The sequence below is a fragment of the Pleurodeles waltl genome, chromosome 2_2, assembly GCF_031143425.1.
Source record: "Pleurodeles waltl isolate 20211129_DDA chromosome 2_2, aPleWal1.hap1.20221129, whole genome shotgun sequence".
In the NCBI taxonomy this organism is placed as follows: Eukaryota; Metazoa; Chordata; class Amphibia; order Caudata; family Salamandridae; genus Pleurodeles; species Pleurodeles waltl.
In genome coordinates this window covers 309,903,589-309,916,677 of record NC_090439.1, presented here as the reverse complement: position 1 = coordinate 309,916,677, position 13,089 = coordinate 309,903,589, and the positions used below count along the sequence as shown (strand labels likewise).

The following is a 13,089-nucleotide window of genomic DNA, read 5'->3' as shown; positions in this document are numbered from 1 at the left end:
TCTCTAGGACAGCAGCAGCAACAAAGTAGGTGGTCATTGTCTCGGTCCCCAATGTTATCACTCAGGGCCTGATTACAAGTTTGGTGGTCTTGGGATCACCATGGCGGGGCAATGGTCACCCCACCGCAGTGTTGGCAGTCCGACTGCCATATTATGAAGCATGCAGTTGCATAGACAAAAGACTGCAGTGGTCTTGCCTACACCACCAGCAAATCTAGACCGCAGCATTTGCAAAGCAGGCCAATGCGTCTGTCGCCGGCAGGGCTGCCAGTGTTACCACCGGACTAATTTTGAGGTGGCTTTCCGCTGATGTGACTGTGGTGGTCCAACCACCACATCTGAGCTTGTGAAAAGGGGGGGACATAAGGCCGAAATTCATCTGTACTCAGCTTCACACATCCTGTGGCTCCATGGAGCCGACTGTATATGCACCTCTGCTGCTTGTGTTGATAGATGATGCCCAAAACTGGCATCGTCATGGATGAAGCTGACGCTAAGCCAAACACTTACCCATTACCAACAACTCCACAGCAAATAGATCCCCGTCCACGGACTTGGCATGTCATATGTGGTTTGTGGGCTAAACACATATTGTGTGCTCCTGTTCAGAGTCGTACTCAATGTAGGACCCAATCAAAGCCCTGTGATGCACTCTTTGGCCAGGTCACTGACACTGTACATGCACACTCTGATGTGTCCATAACATTGTGTCACACAACAGCAACTCATCATCAATATTCCACCTACAAACCTAAGTGACAACCTCACATTGTTCACATGCCAAGGTCTATTGTGATATAAAAGATACATCTGTATGGACGTATCATGAAACTGAAACACACCTTCTCTGACAAACCGATGTCATTGACTTCTACATATTACCTACATTTCAAGATGATGCGAGGTAAATGGGATCCAAAATAATCAGTGAGAGAAACATTCAAAGGTCACAATGTAAAGAATCCCTTCAGAATAGGTATGCCTCTACCAAGGGAACCCCTGGAAGGCTGGTGCCCTGGGCCACATAACACTTGGCACATTCCTCAAAACTACTATTTGCACAGGAACTGTGGCTTGATGTATATTAGGGACAACCAATAATATAACCAAGTGTCCTGCATATTTGGGACATTTGTAAGTGCAAGTCATGAAAGCAAATACAGAGGTTACAGCATGGGTCACACATTTAGTTAAAGTAGGTGGAAGGAACACACATGAAAATGGACATGTTTATTAAAATGCATACAAAGGTTATACACCCTACATGTGTGGACAAACACATCTCTAGCTTGTTCACATTGAACAATGTTACATCATGGATAGAAAGAAAACCCAATTAATGTTGACATTGGCCAATCCAAGATTAAATACTTATGATATGAAACTCCACCCAATGCAATGTCAGCCCCAATAAGATTATATCCCACATATTCATCCATTGACCTTTTCCTAGGTTCCAAGGTCAGATCATTCCAACCACATCAAATGGATCATTAATCAGGGTGAAACAAACACATCTGTAGTCATCCATACCAAAGTATCCATGAACATCAAAATGGTACATAGCAGGACTAATGTGTACAAAAACAAGCAACATTTCTTTTTATTCAAAACAATAAACACATGGAGTAAATTAAAGGCCAATGGCCAGTCCAATCATTCAATCTGTGGTCTAGCATACTGCTGTGCCACTAAACTCGCCTCTCAGAACACTGCCATGAGAACCTCATCGTAAGGGGCATCTAGTGGGCAGTCCAGGCACCTCAATGATCTTCTTTGGTATAGGTGGGTTTGGTTTTAGAAGGGGTGGGCCTAACTTTGGGATTCCTTTTTGGGGTTTCTTTGTGGTATGACTGGGTTCAGCGGGGCAGATCAGGTGTCACAGGGGAGAATTTGATGTGGAAGGAGTGGGTTGGGGTGTGGTTGTGGTCCCTTTGGCTTTAGGAGGGGGATGGATTTTACAGATGTAAGGGCAAGGGCAAACACCAAACTTTCTTTTGGGAACTGGGTGAGGTGTCCAGGAGAGATTAAGGTTTGGGAGGTTGAGGACGTGGAAGTGTCAGGTATTTTTGGGCTGCTGTCTGAAGTTCTGATGTTTGTGTTTTGTGAATGTCAGTTGTATGAGTGAGTGTAGATGTTTGCATTTCTTTGTGGCGTGTGATGTGGAGGTGCTGGATATGATGGGAGTAGTGGATTTGTCTGTTGGTGTGGGTGTGATGTACGGGGGCATGGTGGGAGTGTTGGATGTGTCTGTTGGTGTGGGTGTGGTGTCTGGTGGTGTGGTGGGAGTGGTGGATGTGTCTGTTGATGTGGGTGGGGTGTCTTGGGGTATGGTAGGAGTAATGAATGGGTCTGTGGGTGGGGCTGTGGTGTCTGGAGGTATGTGGCAGTTGTGAGTGGGTGAGGGTCTCTTGAGTGGTTGCGTGCTTGTGTGTTTTGAGGTGTTTCTGTTTACGAGTGCTGTTTGGGGCTCTTGAGGTGTGTGCGTGCTTATGTGTGAGCGTGCTTGGGACAAGCCTGGGAATAGGGAAATTGGATGTGGAAGAGGCAGGTGGTGGGGTGGAAGTATGGGATTGGTGGAAGGCTTCTGTAAGGGAGGAGGCCAGAGCCTGAAAAGATCTCTATAGGACTGACATAGAACTGTGGATGGCTTCCCGGTAGGCCACCATCTGTCGCAAATGGTTGGCTTGCACCTGGATGGCATTCAGTAGCACCATCTGACCCACAGAAATGTTTCTCAGGAGGTCAAAAGACTCCTCACTCAGGGCAGCAGGAGGAACAGGGCAGCAGGTGAGGAGCCTGGAGTGAATGAGGTGGCTTGCCTCTTGGGTGAGTGGGCCTAGTCGACTGGGTGGGGAGCAATAGGAAGAGTGGAATGGTAGTGGGGGGGCAGACAAGGATGGTGTAGGAACAGGTCCTGTATGTCCTGCCACCACTAAGTAGTGTCCACTGGAGTTGGACTTGGATGACGACGATGTAATGTCTGTATCCTCTGTGGCACTCCCCTCACCCTCTGGGCCACTGGGTCCGTCCGTATCTTGTGTTTCCTGACCAGGGGTACCGTGGCCAGCTGCTTGCCCACAGATATGGCCCCTGCCTTCTCCAATTGCCTGGAATGGTGCTGAAATGACAGATACAAATAGTTTTATTGCATGTGCCAGAACACACTTGACCAAAAGTTATGATCACAGAACATTAATATAATGTACAATAGACCACTGCTACAAGGTCCACCAAAATGGCTCCAACATTTGCAAGGCCACATACATGCATGCAACATGAACTGTACACAGTTTCCCACTGTAAATTCAGAATCACAGACAACTCCAATTGCATTAGTGACGTTGTGCAATCCATAGAAGACGATGTCACCTTGAATGGTTTGGCTTCTATAGCATACCTCAGTAACCTGTTGTTATCAAATAGTATGGCAATGCCAAATTTAATCCTACAGATTCCACACAAGGCCCTGCAATCAGCAAATACTCATATACCTAATACCACAGCATGATGAAATGATGGTCAACTAATACAGCTATGCTGCAGCAAAATATACAGTAGTTGGAAGAAGGTGACATTGAAAAACTTGTGTCATACTGTAGAAACTTCTTAATTGTAACTTCATAATATGTCCATTGTCAAAATAGTCTCATGAAAGTCGTACTAATGTGGCTTTGCTCTACAAAACATGTCACAGAGAAAAGTACACTGGAGACAATCTGCTCAAAATGTCTGGGAGATTTGTCTACAAACATCCACAGCACAATGAATCAGGTAGGTGTAGGCAAATCGCCAGATGTGATTGGCACTGATGAGAACTCCATTCTAACATTGCATAACTAAAAGCCAATAGTCCATTGAATGTTGTTGAGGCTCAGGGAATATCCATTACCAGAAGAGGTTGATTGATCTGTTTCTCAATGGGAAAGCCCACCTCTGTACCTTTTTTCATGCAAAGACACATTCCATTTTATTACTTAGTGGACACCCTCACATATGATTCCCACATTTCTGCATGTCACTCCCTGATGCATGTCAACAGCCAGTTAATGAAACTTCACCACTAAATGTGCAAATCCATAAACCTAATAATTCCATATCAATGGCATGGAAATGCACATTGTGAATAATTAATGTAGGTCTACCTGTCATGTCCTTCATTGTTTCAGCAATTGGACACGACAAATGACATTGAGTAATGGATTGGGGTATGTGTGACCCACCAACCAATGCTTAGACACTCCTGTGTGTGCTAACACCTGAACTTTATAGCCAGCACATATGACTATTTTCCAATATATTCTTGCATGCACACATATGTGATGGAATCAGACATCATCCCATGATGACAGGCTAATCATGTGGGAAACAGCACTGTAAATGATATTATTGAAGTCAAAGGTACACATGCCAACAGGTAAGCACACATACTGTTGGCACAGTGATGTCAGCCATCTAATGTAACTGTATATTCCCCACTTACTAAGGGAAAGTATTGCTCAGTGACTGCACCCAAAGTGCACTATATGCTATTGCACATCAATGAGGGCCACCATCACATGAGACACAGTAGTGATGTACCAGCACTCATGAAACAATGGAGACAAGTGCCTTGTTGTGTAAAAATGCAAATATGCTATCTTGATCAAAGACATGGCTGAGTACAGTAAACAATCAGCTCTTGTTGTTTGATGTTGTGGGTCATATACTGAAGACAAGTGGCCTGTTGGGTACAAACGTCACCCACAACATCAAACCACATGATCTGACTGATCACTGTACTCAGCCATGTGTCTACTCAAGAGAGCATATTGGTAGTAGACTGGACTCTGTTGTGTATCCAGTCATTTGGACAATAGGCAAGGCACATCAGCATGCACCTACTACCAGACCTACACACACAATAACTCTTCTTGTGCATCACTCTTGGTCCACCTCCAATATTCAGGGGGAGATGGCTGTTTCTAACACATAAAGATGGCAATGTAACATGTATGAATCTGCCAAGGACTCACCCTATTGTATCTGCTGTGATTCTCTCCACAGCCCATTAAGCTCCAGGTAGGCCACCACCAGTATGCGAGCCATTAGGGGGGTCAGAGTTGGGCACGTGCCCTGCCCACATTGGGAGGACAGCCCCAGCTCCATGCTCTTCCAGGCCCAACAGCCTGGGTCCTCCCACCTTTTCCGATAATGGACGCTACATCAGCAAAAGACACTCAGGGTCTGCAACTTCCAGACGATGGCTCGCCAAATAGCTTGCTTCTGATGGGCTTTTGGCCTATAAGGATACAATGGATAAACAAAGAGATCAAAAATGCATAATTTAGGATATCTGTATGGTCCACACACATTTTGTAGACAGACAGCACAAGCATTTCTGAATTGTTAACACTCTACATGTGTATATTTCTCATGCTGATAACTACAAGGATATACATACACACTTTTGTACTCATCTGCTGACTATCCATAACCCTGTTCATGACCTGCACTGACTAACTAAGCCCTTTAGCATCATGTAGCCCAGGGCCAAGCAACACGTACTGTGATGTTAGCCACAATGAAACACAATACACCATTGTGACCTTCTGAAGGGTAAACTACTTGTGCATGACTGAACAGACACATTGACATTAAGGCACATTGACTTGTTGCATATGGGCCATACAATCTACTACCATAGTATAGACTGCGTACTAAGACTGAGGTGACAATGTAAGGGCTTGCATCTGTGTCACTGAGAGCTTCCTCTTTGATAAGTGGACATGTGAACTACTGAATGGAAGCTTATGCTTCATCTGTTTGAGTTTGTGTGGTATGTAATGGTAACACAGGACACAACTTTTACCACATGTGGAACTCTTTCAGAGATGACATTCAACATAACAAGGTATGTTTGGTCTGATTGGTTGAATCTAATAAAGCTGGTGAAATGCATGTAATGACCTCTCCAGAATTAACCAACTATCTGCACTATATGTTTGTCACTTGTGCAAGTGAGTTATTGTTCAAATCATTGTGTACATGTACACCATGTATATGATCATCAGGGTAGATGGGCACAGCCATTGGTCTGCGATCGTCACAGCCAAAAACATTAGACTATGGCTGTGACTGCTGTGGATGAAACTGCCCACCGTGAGGTCAACTTCCGATGGCAGTGGCAGCTTCCAAAAGTCCAATATACGAGGTAAGGCATCCCTATTTTAGTGGTTGAAACTACAGTATTGGTGACTAGTAAATACTCCATTGATGTGTAATTTCTGGTACACAATTATCTGTGTAGTGCCTTACTGGTCATAAATGCTATATAACCGTGGTGCACTGTACACCGCCTGTGGCTATTTTGGGAGGAAAAAACATACTTTTCTATATCAAGGTGCAGATGAGGACCATATAGGTGTATGATGTGCGCATATATGTTGTAGACACGTGCAGACAACAATGGGAATCATAGCTGGATCTTGGGGAGTAGATAATTGAAATGTGAAATGTGTGTAATGGTTTTTAAACACATTACTTTTGTCTTACTCATCATATATGTTGCTCTTGACACTGTTACTGATGCACCTACTGATTTGATTCCACACATAAGTACCTTGGGAGAGGGAGGAGAAGACAACCTCCAGTGTACCATCCATTTCTAGACCTTCAGACCTTGGAAGAAAAAGGAGTAATAAAGCACTTTTGTCTGAATAGGCAAATTATACAAGATTTAAATCATCAGTTGGAGCCAGATCCTATAACTCAAAACAATAATCCAACATGTATACCGCCCACTGTGGGACTCATGGCTGTAATACACTTTCTGGCCACAGGGTCTTTTCAAAATACAGTGGATATATCTAGTGGTATGTCACAACCTATGTTCAGTGGTGGTTTAAAAGGTGTGCTATCAGCAATGATGCAACACATTGACGGCTACATCTAGTTCCCCAGATGTGAGGATTTAGCCAATGTGAAAGTTGGCTTCTATGGATTTAGCCACTTCCCACATGTGGTGGGAGCCATTGATGGCACCTGTACTGCATAAGTGCCACCACGTGCCAGTGAACAAGTTTATCAAAACAGGAAGCACTTCCATTCTATCAACGTGCAAGTTGTCTGCTTGACAAATTTGTACATTTCTAACATCTGTGCCCAGTTCCCAGGTTCAGCCCATGATTCTGTTGTAATGCAGAACAGCACCATACCACAGATGAAACCGGAGAGGGCCTGGCTTGTTGGTAAGTAACATCTGTCCTAACTTTGTGTGTGCAATGCCTGGTGCTATAATCAGGAAGTGAACGACTGTTTGAAGCTCTTATGCCTCATTACAAAACAGGAGACTCAGCATAGCCCATCCATCCTTGGCTGTTAACACTGCTGAGGAATCCAACTATACCAGGGGCAGTCTGCTGCAATGAGGCCAATGGAAGAACACAGCTGCCAGTGGAGCGGGCTTTTGGGCTCCTGAAGGCCAGATTTTGTTGTCTGTACAACACTGGGGGAGCCTTCCCCTACTCGTCTGGGAAGGTGCGTCAAATCACCTTGGCCTGCTGCATGGATCATACGACCGCCCTGCAAAGGAACATCCCTTACATCACAGAGGAGGAAGAGCCTGAGCTGCTACCAGGTGAGGATCCTGAAATGGCAAATGATGATGATAGTTGTGTAGAAGAAGGAGCTGACTTGCGACATCTTCTTCTCAGAAGTGTAAGTATATAATGAGATGTCATGACTTTGACTGTACAATGAAGTCTTGTTGTCATGATGTGAGGAGTATATTTTTTTAAAAAGTGTTAGGAGGCTGAAGCTCTGGAAAAATCTGGCAAAGGGTGTTTGGTGATGAAGTTTTAGATACATTTAGCAAATGTTGCTTTGTTTATGTCAGAATTTTAACATGGACTGTGTTCTCCAGACGTTTGCTAGGTGAAGTATGTCATATGTATGGTTTCATAATTATACTCCTTGTTTTTGTGTTTTTTTAGGTACCTTCACCATGGCATCTTCATTTGGACATTTCAGAGTTGTGATCTAGGCAGGTATATGATGTTGTTGGGACATACTAAGTGAACATGGATTGTTTCTGGGAATGTATGTGACAGAGTTTGGGTGTACAAGATCTGTGCCAAGACAGCTTGCACAGTAATAGGATGGAAGTTAAGGAGACTCCATTGGACTTGTTCTTTGTCGTGCAGTGGCCACAATGTATAATGGGTGTCATCATGTGGGCAAAACACATGTAGTTGTAGGCCAAACCCATGTTGGTTTTACTTCACATTAGCTAAACACTCTTATTGTATGAACTATAGCTAGCTGTTAATGTGTTTCATCATTGTAGGCCAAAGTGCTTGTGGCACATCACTGACATTTCTTTGTGTCATACCAACAGATGCAGAAGCATTGGATTGTAATGCCCCTGTGATCAGGAATTGTTGTACTGCCATCTGTCTGAATCTTGCATTATGTGATGTTGGATTCCTTTTGTGAGGTAGGCGATATGGCTCCAGCTGATGACAACAACCAAATTCATTTTTACATATTTCACAGGACTATGTCTGATATATTCTTTACTTCCATGTTCTGGAGGTCTGTACCTGTAATTTGATCACTTACACAGCACGATTGAATCATGTTTGGTTTTCTATGTTTCTGACAACTTGACAAACTATGATTAGAACAATGTAATAAAAATCTTCTGCAATGAGACACTTGAATGTATGTGTTGGTGTGGCATGGTTGTGGTCCTGAGGACACAATGTGTGCATGCAATATATCCATGCTTACACAAGTACCTTGTTTTGTCATTTTATGGTTCACGTAGTCTTACATATCTACATTGCTAAATGTGAAATTTACTACAGCAGACAATAGGTTTGTGACTTGTGAATGTATTAAAGTGTTAAATGTGAAGACATACTTGGTGCAAAAACAAACATAAATAAAAAGTGAAGTAGTCAGTCATGGCGAATGAAACCATAGATGTAGATGCCAAATCATCTGAATACCGAAGGCCAGACTACTTCCAAAGACCCATCACACCATGAGACTTCTGATAGACCCCCGAGACTTGGCTGATGGTGTCCTGGTCATAGGTGGCCCCAGTGGCCTCAATCTGACAGCCCACAGCATCCCGCCCATGGATCCTACCTCCACGAGCCTGTGCTCTTCTGTCCTGCTCTACTTCAGACAGAGACGAAATTAAAGGAATGCCAAGAATGCAGCACTCTTAGTCTGAGTAATGAATTTATTAAGACACTTCTCAAGTCTCCTGCACAGAAAAAATAACAAGAGTTTTTATTTCAAATGCAGGAGCACATGTGCAATTCTGAAAAGGATCACAGCAGTGAAATAATACTGATCACAGAACTCAACAATGGTTATTATTATATATATATATATAGATTACGTATTCACGCATGCACAACACAAAGCTAAAAATAAGAATAAAAAATGCATCACCATGGGCCTTGACATCAGCATCATCCTTTGTTTGCCAGCATCAGGCCATGGAATCCAGACGATCGGAAAGCGAGCACTACTCGCAATGGGATTAGGTTCTGAGCAATACGTCCCTCCTCAGATGAGCTCTGTCTGTCGAGCTATCATACTCCCATGACCTAATATACTTTAAACAAACTGGAGAGGAGAATTCTAGAAACTCCCCCTCCCATCCGGTAAGTTGTTCAAATGCTGACCGTACCAGGTCAGTGTTGAAAACGAACACGGTAGAGACTGGCCAAATCTCACAGTGTTTTTCCAAGACCGAGCCATTCTCTGCCCTACCATAAACATTCGAAGCCTGGCACATCTTATCACCCTTATTCTTTACTCCCCCATTTTGTCTAACCATTCTTCAGTGAGAAAAAGCGAAAACACATTGCACAAGCTGTGTGCAGAAAAATACCTGTGCCACCAATGTGATGGTGTGTGAAGCAAAGCTGAGCACAAAATGGAGTCAGTGGTCAAGATAGAGCTGTTGGTTAAATACAAATAGCATTATAACCTACCCTTGGGCCAGTGACTCTCATAACATACTGGAGTGAAATGAACTCTTTTTGATTTAAATATTGTAAGCAAATTAGGTATGCATTATACACAGCAACACAGCATTACCATGATGGAAATTGCTGCCAGAATCCCACCCAAAGCATTGCGTAACTGCCCAAAATCGGTCAACCATTGGAACAACAAGTTCCTCTACCCTTTGTCTACATCTTGTTTTACTCCTTTTACCAATTCATGTAAAGTGTCAATTTGGGACTGGATAGATTTAGAGTGGTCTGGCAAATTAAAAAAAAACAAGTCATCAAGCTCTGAGCAACCATAATCATGCTTTAGCAGTAAATAGTCAATAGCAGCTCTGTTTTGCAACACATTTTTTTCTAGTACTTCATATATCTAGCAATAATTTGGCCAAAGTGATAGAAGTATAATTGATGATCTTAACGATTAACCATGCACAATTTGAGTATTATAAACAGCTGGTCTGCGTACACCTACAATAGAAAGACTCAAGCTTATATATTCTGATTTGGATAATAATTGAAGTTCGGAGTCACAATCATCACTTAATTGAACTGCGTCCCTTAGATAACAAGTATGTACAGAGTGAAATGGAAAGATCATGAGTCCTAATCGTGTAAAGGTACCCAGTCCACCAGTTATATGAGCAGGAATATATGTGAAAGTGATATCTTCACAAGAGAACAACCATCCCACTGGTAGTTTAACATGTTTGATGTGACTGGCGGCAGTCACAACGTGAAGGCAAGCCATGTGGTTGGTCATGTTTTTGCAATGTTCATCCGTTCTGTAATAACATAGAGGCCCTCATTACAACCCTGGCAGTAAGTGCTACCTACTGCCATGCTGACTCCCGCTAACATACCGTGACTGCGGCGGTATGAAATCCACCACTATGCAGACACCCACACAAGTCCGCCAGACCAAAGGTCAGTGATAAACTGGCGGTACCAAAACCCACACCGTTATGCCAACAGAAATACACCCACAGCATCATGACCCACGAATCACCGCAGCGGTCATTCAACCGTGGTAAACCATTGGCGGCACACACCGCCGCGCTCAAAATACACACACACATACAAAACAACACCACATTGGACAATTCAAAATACACACACCTGACACACATACACACACCCACACCAATATAAAAGACACACCCACAATACCCACAACCCTTTATGACCCAAACATTTTAGCAAGTGAGAGAGAGACAAGCCAGGAGCACCCACTGAATCTGAGCCACAAACCATCATCACCCATACACCATCCACGCACCTCACAGCACACACGCCAACACATCACCCCACACAACCTCACACATACCACTCACACTACACCCATGGCACCACAAAGACACCCCAGGTTCTCAGAGGAGGAGCTAAGGGTCATGGTAGAGGGAATCACCAGGGTAGAGCCACAGCTATTCGGATCACAGGTTCATTGTTAGGAAGACAGAGCTATGGCGAGAGTCGTGGACAGGGTCAACGCCGTGGGACAGCACCCAAGAACAAGGGATGACTTCAGGAAGAGGTGGAACGACCTACGGGGAAGGTGCTTTCCGTGGTAGAAAGACACCAGGTAGCTGTATAGAGGACTGGCGGTGGACCCTCACCTCCTCCCCCACAACTAACAACATGTGAGGTGCAAGTCTTGGCGATCATGCATCCTGGGGGCCTCGCAGGAGTAGCAGGAGGACTGGACTCTGATAAGTCAAATTGTACTACTTTATCCCCCACCCTACCTGCATGCCATCACAAACCCCATCCTTACCCTCACTCCCATTACTCCATCACCTCACATATACCCCACCATCACAACCCACCCATCCCAATACCAAGCCCTGCATGCAACACCAATGCATGGACCCCCATCACAGACCTGCAAGGACACTCATCACCAAAGCATGCACACTAGTGACAATCACCTAGCCAAACCAAGCACAACTCACACAAGCCAAAGCTGCCTTGCTAATAACAACCCTAGAGGGAAACATATCCATGCACAAGATGGCACATGCAGATACAATAACACTGCATTTACATCCCCACAGGACCCCCACTCAACGTCACCGGAGAGGAGGTGCCAGCCACATCCGGTCCCCCCACTGAAGAGACCCACAGTGATGACAGCAGCTCTGCACGCCTGGATCACGATGACCAACCTGGCCCATCAGGGACCTCTGGACAGTCAGTTACCCAGCCACAGTCCCAACCCACAACAGAGCCTCCCCCTCAGGAAACACCAGCACAGCACTCACCCAGGGGGCCCTTCCCTCTGTCCCCAGGACACGTCAATCAGCAGTGTGTCCACCACTAAAGGGACCCCAGGTAACCCCACAAACACAGGACGATCACAGGCCTTGGGTCAGTGGCAGTGGGCACATGGTTCAGTCGACAGAGGCACAGGACAACAGGGAAGCTGGGAGGACTGCTGTGCGACAGGGGGAGGACAGGCCCAGGGAATGGACTCTCCACGTCCTGGGAGCATACCACCATTCCCGGGAGACCATGGGCCAGATACTAGCCAAGCTGCAGGAGACCCAGCGGCTGCAGGAGGGACAGTACATGGGAATCAAGGAGGACCTGAGGGACATCCACACCACCCTGGTCACCATTGCAGCGGTGCAGGCAGATATGGCCAACACCATGAGGGAGGCAGTGGCACACCAAAGGCCCCCTGACACTAGCCAAACCGAAGAACAGCCCTCCACCTCTGCCGGCACTAGTGGACAGGAGGCCCCACCACAGGAACAACAGGCCACCAGCACTCCACCTCCTGCAGAAGGAGAACCACCCCACAAACGGTCCCTGGGATCCAGGCAGAAGCCAGAGAACATTGCCAAGATCCCGCAAGGAAATAAGACTCTCCTGATTGTCACCCTCTGTCCCACTCTGTCAACCCTGTCCACCTTGAACTGCCATTGTTCCACTTCCTACGCCCCCTTGGACAATGCCCCTGGGATACAAATAAAATGGACTCTACCCTGGACTTTCCTCCATCAACAACCCAGCCAATTTCAATACTCCCTACACTTATTAGCACATAAATATACACCCTTAGAACAAATTCAAG

At 45.0% G+C, this 13,089-nt stretch overlaps 1 long non-coding RNA gene across 2 annotated transcripts in view; it reads right to left on the bottom strand.

Annotated features, from left to right (window-relative positions):
• Positions 1-1,213: 1,213 nt before the first annotated feature.
• The window catches only part of LOC138282355 (uncharacterized), a 74,723-nt gene continuing 62,847 nt past the window's right edge, over positions 1,214-13,089 (bottom strand). For both annotated transcript variants that reach the window (XR_011200930.1, XR_011200931.1), the window contains exons 3-4: positions 5,016-5,281; positions 1,214-3,121 (exon numbers count right to left, since the gene is read on the bottom strand). This is a non-coding gene — a long non-coding RNA (uncharacterized lncRNA). The remainder of the gene's footprint in view (positions 3,122-5,015; positions 5,282-13,089) is intronic.